Here is a 17,927-nt window from a genome sequence, read left to right as displayed (position 1 = left end):
GCCTCCGGGAAAATGTCCGGTCCGGTTTTTCCAGGTTGCCGACTCCATTCCGAACTCCGGGAAAAAGTCCGGTCCGGGTTTTCCAGGTCGCCGACTCCATTCCGGCCTCCGGGAAAAATCCGGTCCGAGTTTTCCAGGTCGCCGACTCCATTCCGGCCTCCGGGAAAAGTCCGGTCCGGGTTTTGCAACTTGCTAAATCCATTCCGGCCTCCGGGAAAAGTCCGGTCCGGGTTTTCCAGGTCGCCGACTCCATTCCGGCCTCCGGGAAAAGTCCGGTCCTGGTTTTCCAGGTTGCCGACTCCATTCCGGAGTCCGGGAAAAATCCGGTCCGGGTTTTCCAGGTCGCTGACTCCATTCCGGACTCCGGGAAAAGTCCGGTCCGGGTTTTCCAGGTCGCCGACTCCATTCCGGCCTCCGGGAAAAATCCGGTCCGTGTTTTCCAAATTACCAACTCCATTCCGGCCTCCGGGAAAAGTCCGGTCCGGGTTTTCCAGGTTGCCGACTCCATTCCGGCCTCCGGGAAAAATCCGGTCCGGGTTTTCCAGGTCGCCGACTCCATTCCGGCCTCCGGGAAAAATCCAATCCGAGTTTTCCAGGTTGCCGACTCCATTCCGGCCTCCGGGAAAAATCCGGTCCGAGTTTTCCAGGTCGCCGACTCCGTTCCGGCCTCCGGGAAAAGTCCGGTCCGGGTTTTGCAACTTGCTAAATCCATTCCGGCCTCCGGGAAAAGTCCGGTCCGGGTTTTCCAGGTCGCCGACTCCATTCCGGCCTCCGGGAAAAATCCGGTCCGGGTTTTGCAACTTGACAAATCCATTCCGGACTCCGGGAAAAAGTCCGGTCCGGGTTTTCTAAATTACCGACTCCATTCCGGCCTCCGGGAAAAATCCGGTCCGGGTTTTGCAGGTTGCCAAATCCATTCCGGACTCCAGGAAAAAGTCCGGTCCGGGTTTTCCAGGTCGCCGACTCCATTCCGGCCTCCGGGAAAAATCCGGTCCGGGTTTTCCAGGTTGCCGACTCCATTCCGGCCTCCGGGAAAAGTCCGGTCTGGGTTTTGCAGGTTGCCGACTCCATTCCGGCCTCCGGGAAAAATCCGGTCCGTGTTTTCCAAATTACCAACTCCAATCCGGCCTCCGGGAAAAATCCGGTCCGGGTTTTCCAGGTTGCCGACTCCATTCCGGCCTCCGGGAAAAATCCGGTCCGTGTTTTCCAAATTACCGACTCCATTCCGGCCTCCGGGAAAAGTCCGGTCCGGATTTTCCAGGTTGCCGACTCCATTCCGGACTCCGGAAAAATCCGGTCCGGGTTTTCCAGGTCGCCGACTCCATTCCGGACTCCGGAAAAATCCGGTCCGGGTTTTCCAGGTTGCCGACTCCATTCCGGCCTCCGGGAAAAATCCGGTCCGGGTTTTCCAAATTACCGACTCCATTCCGGACTCCGGGAAAAGTCCGGTACGGGTTTTCCAGGTCGCCGACTCCATTCCGGACTCCGGGAAAAATCCGGTCCGGGTTTTCAAGGTTGCCGACTCCATTCCGGACTCCGGGAAAAATCCGGTCCGGGTTTTCCAGGTTGCCGACTCCATTCCGGACTCCGGGAAAAAGTCCGGTTCGGGTTTTCCAGGTTGCCGACTCCATTCCGGCCTCCGGGAAAAGTCCGGTCCGGGTTTTGCAACTCGCCGACTCCATTCCGGCCTCTGGGAAAAATCCGGTCCGGGTTTTCCAAATTACCGACTCCATTCCGGTTTCCGGGAAAAATCCGGTCCGGGTTTTGCAGGTTGCCGACTCCATTCCGGCCTCCGGGAAAAGTCCGGTCCGGGTTTTCCAGGTTGCCGACTCCATTCCGAACTCCGGGAAAAATCCGGTCCGGGTTTTCCAGGTCGCCGACTCCATTCCGGCCTCCGGGAAAAATCCAATTTGAGTTTTCCAGGTTGCCGACTCCATTCCGGCCTCCGGGAAAAATCCAATTTGAGTTTTCCAGGTCGCCGACTCCATTCCGGACTCCGGGAAAAAGTCCTGTCCGGGTTTTCCAGGTTGCCGACTCCATTCCGGCCTCCGGGAAAAATCCGGTCCGGGTTTTCCAGGTTGCCGACTCCATTCCGGACTCCGGGAAAAATCCGGTCCGGGTTTTCCAGGTTGCCGACTCCATTCCGGCCTCCGGGAAAAGTCCGGTCCGGGTTTTCCAGGTCGCCGACTCCATTCCGGTTTCCGGGAAAAATCCGGTCCGGGTTTTGCAGGTTGCCGACTCCATTCCGGCCTCCGGGAAAAGTCCGGTCCGGGTTTTCCAGGTTGCCGACTCCATTCCGGCCTCCGGGAAAAGTCCGGTCCGGGTTTTGCAGGTTGCCGACTCCATTCCGAACTCCGGGAAAAAGTCCGGTCCGGGTTTTCCAGGTCGCCGACTCCATTCCGGCCTCCGGGAAAAATCCGGTCCGGGTTTTCCAGGTCGCCGACTCCATTCCGGCCTTCGGGAAGAATCCGGTCCAGGTTTTGCAGGTTGCCGACTCCATTCCGGCCTCCGGGAAAAGTCCGGTCCGGGTTTTGCAGGTTGCCGACTCCATTCCGGCCTCCGGGAAAAATCCGGTCCGGGTTTTCCAGGTCGCCGACTCCATTCCGGACTCCGGGAAAAATCCGGTCCGGGTTTTCCAGGTCGCCGACTCCATTCCGGACTCCGGGAAAAATCCGGTCCGGGTTTTCCAGGTTGCCGACTCCATTCCGGCCTCCGGGAAAAATCCGGTCCGGGTTTTGCAACTTGACAAATCCATTCCGGACTCCGGGAAAAAGTCCGGTCCGGGTTTTCTAAATTACCGACTCCATTCCGGCCTCCGGGAAAAATCCGGTCCGGGTTTTGCAGGTTGCCAAATCCATTCCGGACTCCAGGAAAAAGTCCGGTCCGGGTTTTCCAGGTCGCCGACTCCATTCCGGACGCCAGGAAAAGTCCGGTCCGGGTTTTCCAGGTTGCCGACTCCATTCCGGCCTCCGGGAAAAGTCCGGTCCAGGTTTTGCAGGTCGCCGACTCCATTCCGGCCTCCGGGAAAAGTCCGGTCCGGGTTTTCCACATTACCGACTCCATTCCGGCCTCTGGGAAAAGTCCGGTTCGGGTTTTCCAGGTTGCCGACTCCATTCCGGACTCAGGGAAAAATCCGGTCCGGGTTTTGCAGGTTGCCGACTCCATTCCGGCCTCCGGGAAAAGTCCGGTCCGGATTTTCCAGGTTGCCGACTCCATTCCGGACTCCGGAAAAATCCGGTCCGGGTTTTCCAGGTCGCCGACTCCATTCCGGACTCCGGAAAAATCCGGTCCGGGTTTTCCAGGTTGCCGACTCCATTCCGGCCTCCGGGAAAAATCCGGTCCGGGTTTTCCAAATTACCGACTCCATTCCGGACTCCGGGAAAAGTCCGGTACGGGTTTTCCAGGTCGCCGACTCCATTCCGGACTCCGGGAAAAATCCGGTCCGGGTTTTCAAGGTTGCCGACTCCATTCCGGACTCCGGGAAAAATCCGGTCCGGGTTTTCCAGGTTGCCGACTCCATTCCGGACTCCGGGAAAAAGTCCGGTTCGGGTTTTCCAGGTTGCCGACTCCATTCCGGCCTCCGGGAAAAGTCCGGTCCGGGTTTTGCAACTCGCCGACTCCATTCCGGCCTCTGGGAAAAATCCGGTCCGGGTTTTCCAAATTACCGACTCCATTCCGGTTTCCGGGAAAAATCCGGTCCGGGTTTTGCAGGTTGCCGACTCCATTCCGGCCTCCGGGAAAAGTCCGGTCCGGGTTTTCCAGGTTGCCGACTCCATTCCGAACTCCGGGAAAAATCCGGTCCGGGTTTTCCAGGTCGCCGACTCCATTCCGGCCTCCGGGAAAAATCCAATTTGAGTTTTCCAGGTTGCCGACTCCATTCCGGCCTCCGGGAAAAATCCAATTTGAGTTTTCCAGGTCGCCGACTCCATTCCGGACTCCGGGAAAAAGTCCTGTCCGGGTTTTCCAGGTTGCCGACTCCATTCCGGCCTCCGGGAAAAATCCGGTCCGGGTTTTCCAGGTTGCCGACTCCATTCCGGACTCCGGGAAAAATCCGGTCCGGGTTTTCCAGGTTGCCGACTCCATTCCGGCCTCCGGGAAAAGTCCGGTCCGGGTTTTCCAGGTCGCCGACTCCATTCCGGTTTCCGGGAAAAATCCGGTCCGGGTTTTGCAGGTTGCCGACTCCATTCCGGCCTCCGGGAAAAGTCCGGTCCGGGTTTTCCAGGTTGCCGACTCCATTCCGGCCTCCGGGAAAAGTCCGGTCCGGGTTTTGCAGGTTGCCGACTCCATTCCGAACTCCGGGAAAAAGTCCGGTCCGGGTTTTCCAGGTCGCCGACTCCATTCCGGCCTCCGGGAAAAATCCGGTCCGGGTTTTCCAGGTCGCCGACTCCATTCCGGCCTTCGGGAAGAATCCGGTCCAGGTTTTGCAGGTTGCCGACTCCATTCCGGCCTCCGGGAAAAGTCCGGTCCGGGTTTTGCAGGTTGCCGACTCCATTCCGGCCTCCGGGAAAAATCCGGTCCGGGTTTTCCAGGTCGCCGACTCCATTCCGGACTCCGGGAAAAATCCGGTCCGGGTTTTCCAGGTCGCCGACTCCATTCCGGACTCCGGGAAAAATCCGGTCCGGGTTTTCCAGGTTGCCGACTCCATTCCGGCCTCCGGGAAAAATCCGGTCCGGGTTTTGCAACTTGACAAATCCATTCCGGACTCCGGGAAAAAGTCCGGTCCGGGTTTTCTAAATTACCGACTCCATTCCGGCCTCCGGGAAAAATCCGGTCCGGGTTTTGCAGGTTGCCAAATCCATTCCGGACTCCAGGAAAAAGTCCGGTCCGGGTTTTCCAGGTCGCCGACTCCATTCCGGACGCCAGGAAAAGTCCGGTCCGGGTTTTCCAGGTTGCCGACTCCATTCCGGCCTCCGGGAAAAGTCCGGTCCAGGTTTTGCAGGTCGCCGACTCCATTCCGGCCTCCGGGAAAAGTCCGGTCCGGGTTTTCCACATTACCGACTCCATTCCGGCCTCTGGGAAAAGTCCGGTTCGGGTTTTCCAGGTTGCCGACTCCATTCCGGACTCAGGGAAAAATCCGGTCCGGGTTTTGCAGGTTGCCGATTCCATTCCGTACTCTGGGGGAATCCAGTCCGGGTTTTCCAAATTACCGGCTCCATTCCTCCCTGGATTCAAAATCTGCAATTTTGATTTTGTCTCACCTCAAGGCATGAAGAAGGGTTACAGTTGTCATCCTGAGTTTGTTTGTTTTGTAAAAGGAGGTGCATTTATTTTTTTTAAGCTGTGAGGGCTGCTCTTTGCTTGAGCTGGCAAAATGAAGTCTGGTCCATTTCACATATTCTTTTTAATAGCTGTTCTTGTGGTGTGTCGAATGAAGTATCCTGGTTTTTTGGAAGATAGATCATTAAAGACTAAGAATTTGACCTCATCCCTTATATATAGGATTACACAGAAGACTTTTGGTAAGTAAATGAGTAATTTCTGGGCATAGGTTAGTATTTCTAGATGTACCTGTGCTTTTTCTTCAAACCAGGACAATCTGCCCAGACTGAGACTTACTTTCCTTGTACACTTTATACCTACTTACACCATTTAACAGGAAAAAAATAAGCTTCAAAAAACCTTCTTGTTTCGGTTTGTTTTTTGCCACCTGGGTGAGGTTGTACTATCAGAAAAAATGAAGGGTCAGATTTTGCCCATGGATTTTCTTGCACAAGTTTTCAGAATGCCAAAGGCCAGATTCTGGTATTGGCTGCAGGGATTTCTGACTCGCAGAATTATCTGAAGCCGTGATTCCCATGGCAAAAAGGCAAGATATAATTAAGCCAAGCCTTCAGTGAATGCATAATGGTAAGTTCACCTGGCCCAAAGGGAATTTGAGGTTCTAAGTCATTTAAGACTAAGCCTACACTGGGAGCTGGCTGGCCTCAGTAGTCAGTACCTCAGCTGGCAAGATTAGTAATGATTTTCTCTACTCAAGCATCCCACCAACAACAGGGGGAAAAAAAACCACTGAAAAAAATCTGAAAGCTGATTTTCAGCTGGCATTACCTGCAGTGATTTTGCTGGCAGTGTGTGTGTGTGTTAGCACATTTGTGACCCCCATGTTGCTAAAACACCTGAGTATTTCTTTGCTGTAACTGCACAGACAGAGCTTGGGTTTTGAAAAGCACCTGGAAAATGAACCAGTCAACCACGAGCTTAGAAGTTTGTAATTTTTCTCTATTTAGTGTTTCTTGTATTTCTTTATTTTAACTGTTTAGTTTACTTGTGTAAGTATTAAGTTTTGGGGTTTTTTTTTTTCAGTTTGATTACACAGCACAACACAGAAAGTGGGTAAATTATCATGTTTAATTATATTAGTGTTTGAAGGCCATTTAATCTCTTTTTCAGTCTTTCAGCTGCCTTTCCTATATTCACCTTCAACGCAATTCAGCTGTGTGGCTCTGCTTCTGCCTCTGAAATTAGATTAAATGAAAGAAATACTGCCAGAAATTCCTCAGGGCTCCTCACAACTCTGTGCTCCTTGAGCACATGTGTGTGATATTGCCTAAAAGACAATAATTGCTACAAAAACCATGAATTAAAATGGGGAGAATATCTTACAGTATGTTAAAATGGTTTAAAATAAAAGGAAAAGTGAACAGTATAAACATCTCTGAAAACCAATATGAACTGGAGCATCTTCACCCGAGTGTCTCCCTCAGCACTCAGTGCCCTCCAGTATGGGCAGCATTCCTGCCCCAAAATCACCCGCTCACAACGCAGTGGGAGTTTGTTCCTTTCACCATTTCATAAATCTCATCAGCAAAATCAGCAGTGCTGCTTAGGGGGCACCTCCCCTCGCTGAGAAGGCCTGTCACATGCTGTGTTTGCATCCCAGCACGTGTTGAGCTGTTCTTCACTTCCTCTACAAGGAACAGTGCAAGGAAAAAATCCGCTTTTCCTTGTGTTTCTGTCTGTATTAAGCACACCCGCGTCCCTCAGCGGAGGAGCAGCGGCTTGGCAGGGCAGCAAAGCGGGGATGTGTTACTGAGAAAATGAATTTAATGCCTGAGGAGCCCCTTCCTTCCAGTGTCTGTCAGATGTGCTGCCGAGTGGCATTGTGTATTTATTATTTGGACAGTCTCTTCTCACGTTTTCCCAGTTTCTCCTATGCATGGAGTGCTGTGAGGGGTGGCATTGCTGGGGTGACCCTGGGGGTGACAGTGTCACCTCCCCATCCCTGCAGGCAACGCCGGGGGAGGAGGGGATGGCTTGGGAAGGAGGGGAAGCAGACTGAGACACTGAGATTTAAAAATCTGAAATTAATAAAAATCTACATTAAAACAACACTGTTAAAAATGGAAAGGCCTTTGGTGTCAGCTCCAGGAGCTTTGGGCACATTTTTGCCGCCCTGTATCTTTGCCACGTGGTGGCAGCAAAGGAGCATCGAAGAGAAGAGAGAAAAGGAAAAAAAGAGAAAAGAGAAGAGAAGAGAAGAGAAGAGAAGAGAAGAGAAGAGAAGAGAAGAGAAGAGAAGAGAAGAGAAGAGAAGAGAAGAGAAGAGAAGAGAAGAGAAGAGAAGAGAAGAGAAGAGAAGAGAAGAGAAGAGAAGAGAAGAGAAGAGAAGAGAAGAGAAGAGAAGAGAAGAGAAGAGAAGAGAAGAGAAGAGAAGAGAAGAGAAGAGAAGAGAAGAGAGGAGAGGAGAGGAGAGGAGAGGAGAGGAGAGGAGAGGAGAGGAGAGGAGAGGAGAGGAGAGGAGAGGAGAGGAGAGGAGAGGAGAAGGGAGGGGAGGGGAGGGGAGGGGAGGGGAGGGGGAGGGGAGGGGAGGGGAGGGGAGGGGAGGGGAGGGGAGGGGAGGGGAGGGGAGGGGAGAGGAGAGGAGAGGAGAGGAGAGGAGAGGAGAGGAGAGGAGAGGAGAGGAGAGGAGAGGAGAGGAGAGGAGAGGAGAGGAGAAGAGAAGAGAAGAGAAGAGAAGAGAAGAGAAGAGAAGAGAAGAGAAGAGAAGAGAAGAGAAGAGAAGAGAAGAGAAGAGAAGAGAAGAGAAGAGAAGAGAAGAGAAGAGAAGAGAAGAGAAGAGAAGAGAAAGAGAGAAGAGTTTTAGTCTTAGAAATCTGCTCCTGAGGTTCTATGGGGGAAAAAACGACCCCATACAGACATCCTTCCCCCCCCCAAAAAAAAGTCCCAAATCCCAAAACAAACAAAACCAAACCAATGAACCAAACAAAACACACCCCCCCAAAAAAAAACCAATCAAAAAACCCACCAAAAACAAACAGACAAACAAAAAACCCCAACTCCAGAAACCAAGCTCTCAAAGTCTTTAAAAATGTAAAAATACTGCATTTTTGAGACAAGTAAAACTGCTGCTACATGCATCAGGTAGTCTAGTTAAAAATTATGCTTTTTTTTTTAACCTTTTTTTAACAAGCCCATGTAGCAGACTCCACCATGGGAGTAGACAGACTCCACCATGTCTTTTGGCTTTGGCAGATTTTAGCAGCTTTTTATGAGCAACCAGTTAAATTTCCATATGTTCTGCTTGGTTTCTGTCTGATTTCCTGGAGAGGTTTTAAAAATGGTGTGTGTATATGTGTGTGTTTATGTACACAAGTAATGTAATGTAATCTCTGCAAAATTGGAAAGTAATACACTGCCTTCTAAATTCAGCTGAGTTTATGGGCCTGTTTCTACTCTCAATTACACCTGTTTTATACTCATGGAAGGCTGCTAATGCGGACAGCTTTGCTCCTGTTTTACAGTGGTGTAAGCAAGAAGCAGATTAGGTCCTTTATTCTCAGGATCCTGATAGCTGGCAAATATTGAGTGGAAAAGGGCAGCATTTCTCCTCTGCAGACTGCAGGACAGGACCCCAGCTGGTGCTCTGTGGGCTCTAAAGGCTTTGCATTTCTTTGGGAATGAATGATTTTACCAGCAGGGCTAAGCAGGTGTTGCCTTGTGTTCTGTGGTCACTGCTGGCCTGGTGTGTCACAGCTTGTCTGGGGTGAGCACATCTGTGCAGTGCCCTGCCCAGATTAGAGTTGTGTCCTTCCCACTCTGTGGGGAAAGATCATCAAGGGCTGCAGCCTTGGCCAGCAAAAGTAGATGTTCTTCTCTTAATGGAATGATGTTGAGTTTCAGCAGCACAGGATGGCAGCACCAAATACCCTTTTTTTTTTTTTTTTTTAATGACTTTGTCTGGGAAAGTTTTTTTGAGTCAAAGTCTAATTTTCATGGGGTTTATTCTCTGCTTGGCATCTGGTCACTAATTATTTTCATGCCTGTGCTTAAACGAGCAAATAAGCATGCCACAGGTCCAAGAAACTCTTATGTTAAGTCTTAAATCTTGCCTTAACTTATACCTCTGTAAATCCTGGGTAGCTTAACTGAGTCCTGTGGATTTACACCATAAAAAAATATCAAGATATTAGTAAGGACTTATTTAAAGAGTTTCCTTAGACCTAAAATTCGATTCTGTTTTTTAATAAGCCAGGTATGACTCTAATGAAATCACTGGTGCTCTGTGGTTGTGAAATCCTGATGGGGGCAATAGAGCTTGAGAGTTCTGCTTTACATTCCAAGAGCAAACCTTTTGGTGAGTCACCTCTCCTGGCCAAGTTTGCCCACTGAATTTAGGAGGAATGCAAAATCCAGCCTTTGGGTTCAGTCACAGCCCGCTGACCCATGTAGTTACTTGCATATTGGTTGTTCTTTTTTTTTTTCTGTCTAGAATTTCAGCAGTTGGAGTCTCTTTGAAGATTTTGCTCCTGAATCAACCCGTTGGTATAAAATTACTCTGGCTGAATCCCAAGATGAGTTCCCTGTTTGAATCTTGGAAAGTGAATGCAGAATACTCAGCTTCCAGAAGAAACCCTGAAAAGAATGAATCTGGTTTTAACCCTTTAGCCCATTTTTTTTTTTAAATTTCTTTTTAGAGGGAAAACTTATATCCATTGAGAAAATAAGAACTTATACCCTTTCTCCTCTTCCCTTTTCTTCTTAAATGATGTGTCTAAACTTGTTCTGCTTCTTATAACACTCCTGAGTAACTCTATAAAGGACATCAGTGTAATAAATTAAGATGGATTTTAAGACAGGGAAATGAATTCCTCCATTAGGCAACCATGGTTTCTGCACTTCATTAGAGCTGCCTAGTTCTGTTAAAAAATCCTGTCAACATTCCTAATTACGTTTATTGGCCCCCAAAAAGTTGTTCCATAACTGTATTCTTGTATTTAAGCAGTTGGTTTAGTGACAGCTTTCTTATTTCAAACCAAAATATGCAACTTACAAGCCATTTGTTCCTGTGTCTAAGTACTGCTTTAGTTTTAGTTTAAATGGAAAGCCCAGTTTTGCTCCAGCTGAAGTGACTTTTTCTGGTTTTGATCCATTACAACCTTTATTATTCATAGGTTTGCTTTGTGATGGTGGGAGTGGGATTACCACTGGTAGAAACCGTCTGTAGGTGCTGAAAATACCTTACTAACACTCTGATCTCAAGTCCCAATTAAATTTCCTTAATTTGGTTTAGGTTTTGCCATTATAAATTCAAAGTCATTCTGTTTTCTGGATCTGGAGATGAATCTTTGCCCTGAATGCAGAACTTAATTTACCTTTCTACTAGTGAGTGCTTCTAATGGTGGGTGCTATTTTCTAGTAAAATAAATAATTGGTCTTTTCAAGCTCAGCAGGAGGCCCAAAACTTCAGTCAACACTGTGCCCATCGTCATGAGTGATTGGAAGAAAGGAGGATATAAAAGATTAAATTTTTTTAAATTTTTTTTTTTTTTTAATGATTCAAATTTCCAAAGGGGAATAGCAGTTTCCATCTTGTGACTTTATGATGTTCTTTACAGGTACAGAGACCTAACCCTCTTTAACTCCTCAAACCCTCCTCAAACAGCAGCAAGCAAACCTCCCAGGCTTTTATTCCAGCCAGTGGCAGAGAAAATAGAACTGGGAAGAGAATATATCATCTCTTTTCACTGCATTTCCCTGAAAGGACAGGTAAGCTCAGTTCTGCCCTGTGAGGGTGAGTGCCCCCACAGCTCCCCAGCAGCAGCTGGTACACAGAGCACTTTGCCATGGGGGAAAGAGGTTGGGTGTTTTTTTTCCCCACAGTCCCCATGAATCCATTGTTATTATTATTGTTGTCTACTGTAGACAGGCATGGAATTTTTTTTCTTTTAAATTTTATTAAATTAAATCCATTAAGGAAAGATTGGCAGAATCATTTGAATTGATAGAATTTTGATTATAAGTTTATTATGCCTTGATGATGGATGAGTCAAGGAAACAGACATTTTTCATGACAGAATCAGGTTAACTTGCTGGTTATAGTGAAATATAATTTTCTAGCTGTCTTTATGGCAGTGAGGCCTTTAAGTTTGGAGCTGTAAGTGCTCCTCACGTGGCTACTGGCTGAAGGAGCATTATTTTGAATTAGGCCAGCTGCAGATGTGGACCTTCATGTGTGGGGCCATGTTGCAGATGGAACAATCTTGAAAGGCAAAGTTTTGGTTTTCAGCAGCATTCCTTCAGCATTTTAGCCAAACTTTAGCTGAAAAGATAAAGCACTTCCAAGGGCTTCTCCCCTTCCCTGTGTACAAGTGTGAAGTGTTTTCTTTTTGACAGAGTGAGAGCTGTTTGTCATTGCTCCAGCTTTGTTCAAGGACTGTCGAAGCGTGTGGGAGGAGAGGTGAGAGAAGGCAATGCTTGCATGCTCACAGACCACCTAGAGTTGTCTTCTGTGTGCTCTTGCCTCCCCTGCTCTGTGCCTCACGCCAGACCTGCCCTTCTGTACTGCCTGTGGGTATTGTTTCATTGTCTGGGGGTTCATCCTCTCCCTGATGTCACCAGACCATCATCTCTGTAAAACTGAAAGCTGCAAAGAAGTTCTTTGTGGCCCTCTTGGCCCTGACGTTTTGCTTCCCCTCTTCAAAGGCATCTTGCTCTGTTGTGCTCTTGTTTGTCATTTAAAAACCAACAGTAATCTGTTTCCTTTGCTGCTGGCTTTGGCCAGTGTGTAGAGAAATCATTTCACTTCTACAAGTGTCATTTTCAGGCTCTTGAGGGCAGGGATGTTCACCAGACTAGGGTCTTGAAACAGAATATGCTGTCCCTGATTTGAAGAGGGTAAGGCTTATTTTGTATGCAAATAACAGAGTATTTATCATAACTTTTAATAATTTGGCTGCTCAGAGTGAGCTACAGAGGTTCTTATTGTCACTCACAGAGGGGGCAGGATTGCTGGGTCAGGTCATTCCAATCCACGTGTCATTTTGTCTGTGTGTCATAAGAGAAAATTCTGGACTTGTGGTTAGACTGGGAGATTTATCACTTTTAATATATTGTTCCCCTCTTCCCTTTTGTTTCCTTTTGTTCTTATTAACAAACTCAAGATCCTAACAAGAAAATCTGGCTGGTGTTTTGAGAGGATGAAAGGCAGCAATCCTATTTTTAAGTAGTCACTGGAGATGAGGAGGTTCAGCCAGAGCTCCTCAATGACTCCCTTGTAAAGGCAGGATCCTTGTAAAGGGCAAATAGTCACAGTTTCACTGAGACTGATTTCAGACAAAGAGTCATTGGGCTTCTCCAGGTGTTTGTCCAGATTCTTCTCCAGATTCAACCAGTTACTCTTTTTCTGTTTAAAACTGACAGGGGAAACTATTTAAAAGGGCTCCCTTTTGTAGATTATTGCCTGAAGATCACAAAAGATACTAATAAGAACGTTAAAAACAAGAAAGTAAAAAATCAGGCAAGAGCTACAAAGGACTGGAATGCATAACCCCTCTTTCTCCTCAGTATTTACCTTGGAGTGTTCCCCTCAGAGATCATCCTATAATGTCAGCTCTGTTTACTCCTTGAGTAAATGTCTGGTGTCACTTTAATAAATCAGATGAACTCTGCTCAGAGAGATATGAAGCCTGTCATTTGATCATTAAGATTATTTACTGTAGGGCATGTAGCTGAAATACAATAGTAATACAGACACACACAAACCTAAACTCCTAAACAGAACAAAATTAATGGATGAAGCCTGACATAGTATGTTTTAAGGTAAAAGGACATAAATCAATCAATACCTAGTTTAGATCATTGTGATGGTGTTTGATGCAGAACCTTCTGAGCCAATCCAAAATAGTACAGCCTGTTTTAAGTAAATCAGCACAATACATAAGACTAATTTTTATGGGCCATCTGTACATAACAGACTGCTTTCAGATATTTTTTCCAAGTGCTATGAGATGTAACTCGCAGCTCACAGAGCAATGTAGGCAGTATGAGTCTTAGGTGTAGGTGTATTTACAATTGCAAAGCTGTGCACCGAACCCATGGAGCTGGCTTTCCTTAGGGAAGAGCAACATGATGTTGACATATTATCACCTGCATTTCTTTGTTTCTGTACCCTAGAAACGGGTTGTTTACATTTTGTCAAATTAATTTGTGTCTTCAAAATCAGAGTGCTCGCAAGAGAAATATGTCCTCAGCTGGCCCCAGAGGTTGTGGTTAGGGAATATTAAAGTTTTGTTTGCTCCTTGCTTTCAAGATGCAAATAGCTTTTCATTACAGTTATAAATGTTGCCAGAATGATTCCTTGAGAAGCCAACAGACACCGACAGAGACCTGGCAGCTCTCGGACTTTGCAGCTCATGCAGCTTAATCCTGACTGAATTCCCCTGTGGCTGAGCAAGGCCCAGAGCAAGGGGCAGGCTCTGATGTCTGGATGTGAAGTGAGATGGCATGGAGGGCCAGCCCGTGCTCTGTGGGAGGATCTACAGGTGCTTGCTGTTCTCTGTCAGTGTTCTCTATCAGCTGAGATCTGATGTGCAGCTGGATATCATTCAGAAGGGACAGCTGAACTGTGAAGGGTTGTGCTGCTCCCAATGACTTCTTCGGGATAAGCTTGAGCGGAGATTGATGGACTGGCGTGTCCACATTAAGAGCCAGACTTCTTTCTCTTGCTCCAGGCATTTCTGCTTCTGGCTAAGCAAAAGGGGGACCTCCTGTTTATTGCAAGTGTTTCCCCACACCAGGAGTGCCCCAGGACTATCACTCTCTGGTCCTCAGGTGCTGGAGGGATAATTGTAGGGCTGGGGTGAATGCTGCCTTCCTCCCTAGGTTTTTGTGAGGCCAATGGGGTGCAGTTAATGCCCTCAGGAGATGAATCTCACCCGGATCTGCTGCCTGCAGAACCTTGCACACTCGTGGGATCCAATTGCAGGCCATGGTCTAAGCTGTATTGAGTTTCAGGAGGAAGTCTGGCTCAAAGTCCCGAGCCCTTGTGTAGCAGAGCCAATAAAGATGTGCTCAGCTTTGTGAGTAACCCCCACCTCTCACCTCTCCTTCCACCAGAGCAGTGAGAAGTGCAATTACTCAGGACAGCAGAAGTCACAGTGAGTAAAACATGCACATGTGTTCTACAAAGAGCTATTTTATAATCCCTCCTCTATGGGCAGCACAGGCTGCTGTCCACCTACACCCAAACAATTCAAATGGGCTTTGGTTGTTGTAACTCAGCCAAAACAGACTGGGGAGGGGGGGTGGAGAAAGAATTTTATTTAGAAAGAAAGCACCTGAGCTGTTATATCCCATGTTCTTCTGTTGACATTTTCATGTTTGTAAAACCTCACAGTTTGATTTGTTGATCCCATGAAATCATCAAGGGACTGAAATACCTGGAAAGACTGTTTGCCATGAAAGCAGATAGTGAGAAGTGTACTGAACTAGTCACTTGAAACAGTAAAAAAATTAAATAAATATGAGAGAGAGAGAGGGGAAATGACAAAACAAGCAGTGGGAGATACCATTCTAAGTTTGTGTGGCCTAGGATCTCTAATGATAGATTTTTTAATCCCATTTACCTCTAATTTACATCCCATTTTTATCCCATTACATCTAATTGACACAGAACTTTATCATTAACAAATTGAGAAGTATTTACTCCCTGAAATATTTGGGATATTTTAGTGACTTTCTATTCACAATAGACTGTTAAAAGGAGTATTATGGCTTGGATGACATGTAACCTGGGAAAATGATCCAGCAACCTTCAAAGTTAACAAAATGTCATTTGTCATAGGCTTTGCAGGTGTGACTCTGTTTCTATGTTATAATACATGATGGAGTAATAGCTGGATTGCAGGCCTGTTGCCAAGCATGATGCACATTCTGTGAGTGTCACTGGTGCAGAATTGCATAAATCTTACTGATAGTGAGAAGTCTTGAAATGCATGATCTTTCTCCTCTAAGGTCAAGCAAGAGTACACCATAACTTAATTTTAGCCTTGCTGTCTCTGCAGTCAAAATGGTAACATTCAACATTGGCTGTCCAGTGTCTTCCTCTGACGGGTTAATTTTGAAGGGTTATTTTATTTTATTTTATTTTATTTTATTTTATTTTTTATTTTTTGTATTTTATTTTATTTATTTTTTATATTTAATTTTATTTTACTTTATTTAATATTTTATTTAATACTTTATTTAATATTTTATTTTATTTTATTTTATTTTTTATTTTTTATATTTAATTTTAATTTTACTTTATTTAATATTTTATTTAATATTTTATTTTATTTTATTTTACTTTATATTTTATTTTACTTTATATTTTATTTTTTATATTTTATTTTATTTATTTTTTATATTTAATTTTATTTTACTTTATTTAATATTTTATTTAATACTTTATTTAATATTTTATTTTATTTTATATTTTATTTTTATATTTAATTTTCATTTTACTTTATTTAATATTTTATTTAATACTTTATTTAATATTTTATTTAATATTTTATTTTATTTTATTTTATTTTATTTTATTTTATTTATTTTTATTTTATTTATTTTTATTTTATTTATTTTTTTCTTGTTTCCCTCTCCTCCTTCCCCATCCCCAGCCAAGAATGGCATGAGCAAACTGGCTCTGGAAGAGTGTTTTGTAAGGAATATTTTGGTTCACTCCCAGGCCTTTGCAGCATGTCAGAGCAGAAGAGATGGCATTTTTTCTAACTTGATGGCTGAGGATATGAAAAATTCTCAGATGGCTCCCAGCAGCTTTAGCAGGACTATTGGTGGGTTACTGCAAAGGCTGAGATCCAAAAGCTGCTGAAGTAACTTTCATACAGGAATGTGCTGTTGGCTAGAGCTCTAATTACAACAAATAGTGCTATTTTCTTTTTCAGTGCCAGATGTTTAGTTGGGGTAAATCACTTGATGGGGTTGAGTGAAAATATTGGAGAAATTCAAAAGGGAAAAATAATACCCAACCCCTTCAGTTTATCTTGTTAAAGATCTAGTCTGTTATTTCTTGAAAATTATGTTTTGATGTGGTTACTGTTTAGATATTTTATTTGCACTTGCTCTCTGAGCAAGAAGCAGAACAATGGAGAAGGGAAGGTTTGATTCTTTGCTGATATGCAAAGCTGATACCCCTGTGCACCATTTTTTGAATTGTTTAGTCAATCATACACAAACCTTACAATCTTCCAAGTCTGAAGTGCCCAACACATTTGCTTAAACATTAAATCTGAGGTACCTGGAACGAGCCAGCTCATAGAGAAACCTGGAAATGCTCTTTATGCTTTTACATATTCCTGCTCATGCACATTTCTGACCCTCTCTGTGATGCTGGCCCTCACAGCATCACAGCTTGAAAAACCCCTTTTGAAAGGGGCAGGCAAATTACAATTCTTCTTCTGCACCCCCTCTTAAAAAACCCTCACAACATTATTATTATTATTATTATTATTATTATTATTATTATTAGGAATAGGAATAGGAATAGGAATATATTATATATTATTAATATATCTATATATAATAATATATATCATTATATTATTAATATTGTATCATATGATATAATATATTTCTATAATATATAATATAATATATTATATATTATATATTATATATAATTTATATATAATACAATATATAATTATATTATATATAAGTAATATATATTATCAATAAATTATATAAAGATATTATTAATAATAAATAATTATATAATAATAGTAATAATAGTAATAATGATAATGATGATGATAATAATAATAATAGTAATAATAATAATAATAATAATAATAATAATAACAACAATAGAAGTATTGCACAGAAGGTGAGGCCTGTCATTACTTCTCTAGGCTCTCATATGCAGAGAAGTTTAGTTTTGCTGGAGGCCTAGAGACCAAGCTTTACCCATGTGAGTACAGCACCACCCTGTTACACACACTTTACCTTCCAAGTAATCTTTCTAGGATGAAACTGCCTGCATGGCACTCTTAGTGCTAAATACTAAAGGATAGGTTTTGTTGGTATGCTTAGCAGAATCAGGTGCTGTGTTGAAATTTAGTTCTTAAATTATATTGTTGCTTTGGTCGCATTAAAAAGAATAATTTTTTAATGATAGTTACTTGTATAGGTTTATAAATTCTTTTATGGTTCATGAAGGCCGTGGATTCTGTTGTCCTGAATTTTATTTGCCTTTAGAGGAACTGAAAGAATCTTCTAGGTCTGTGTGGGTAACGTGGCTTGAATGAGTCATGGAGATACACCTCACTATGTAGCCTTACCCCAGCTTGTAAACTCCATGAACCTAATTTATATTTTTTTAGAAGACTGAAGCTGTTGCAATCAGCTCCTAAGTAATATGGTGTGTGCCTTACAGGAAGACTAGTGAAAACAAAATACTCTTTTTTTTTCTTTTTTTTTCTTTTTTTTTTTTTCAAAATATGTCCCCTGTGGCCCCTCACCTTCCTCCCTCATTGCTACTGAGATTGAATTTCAAAAGAATTCTAGAAGCATATTGAATTTCAGGTTTTGTTTTCCCATAGCAGTGATTCTGGCCAAAAAGCTTTTTAATCAAAAGGACCAACTGTAACCTTGTTAATAACTAAGAAAACAATGGCCAAAGGGAAAAGACCTGCCAAAAGCTACAAGTC

This window comes from Cyanistes caeruleus, chromosome 2, assembly GCF_971803275.1.
Source record: "Cyanistes caeruleus chromosome 2, bCyaCae1.hap1.1, whole genome shotgun sequence".
NCBI lineage: Eukaryota > Metazoa > Chordata > Aves > Passeriformes > Paridae > Cyanistes > Cyanistes caeruleus.
This window is presented reverse-complemented; position numbering follows the sequence as displayed.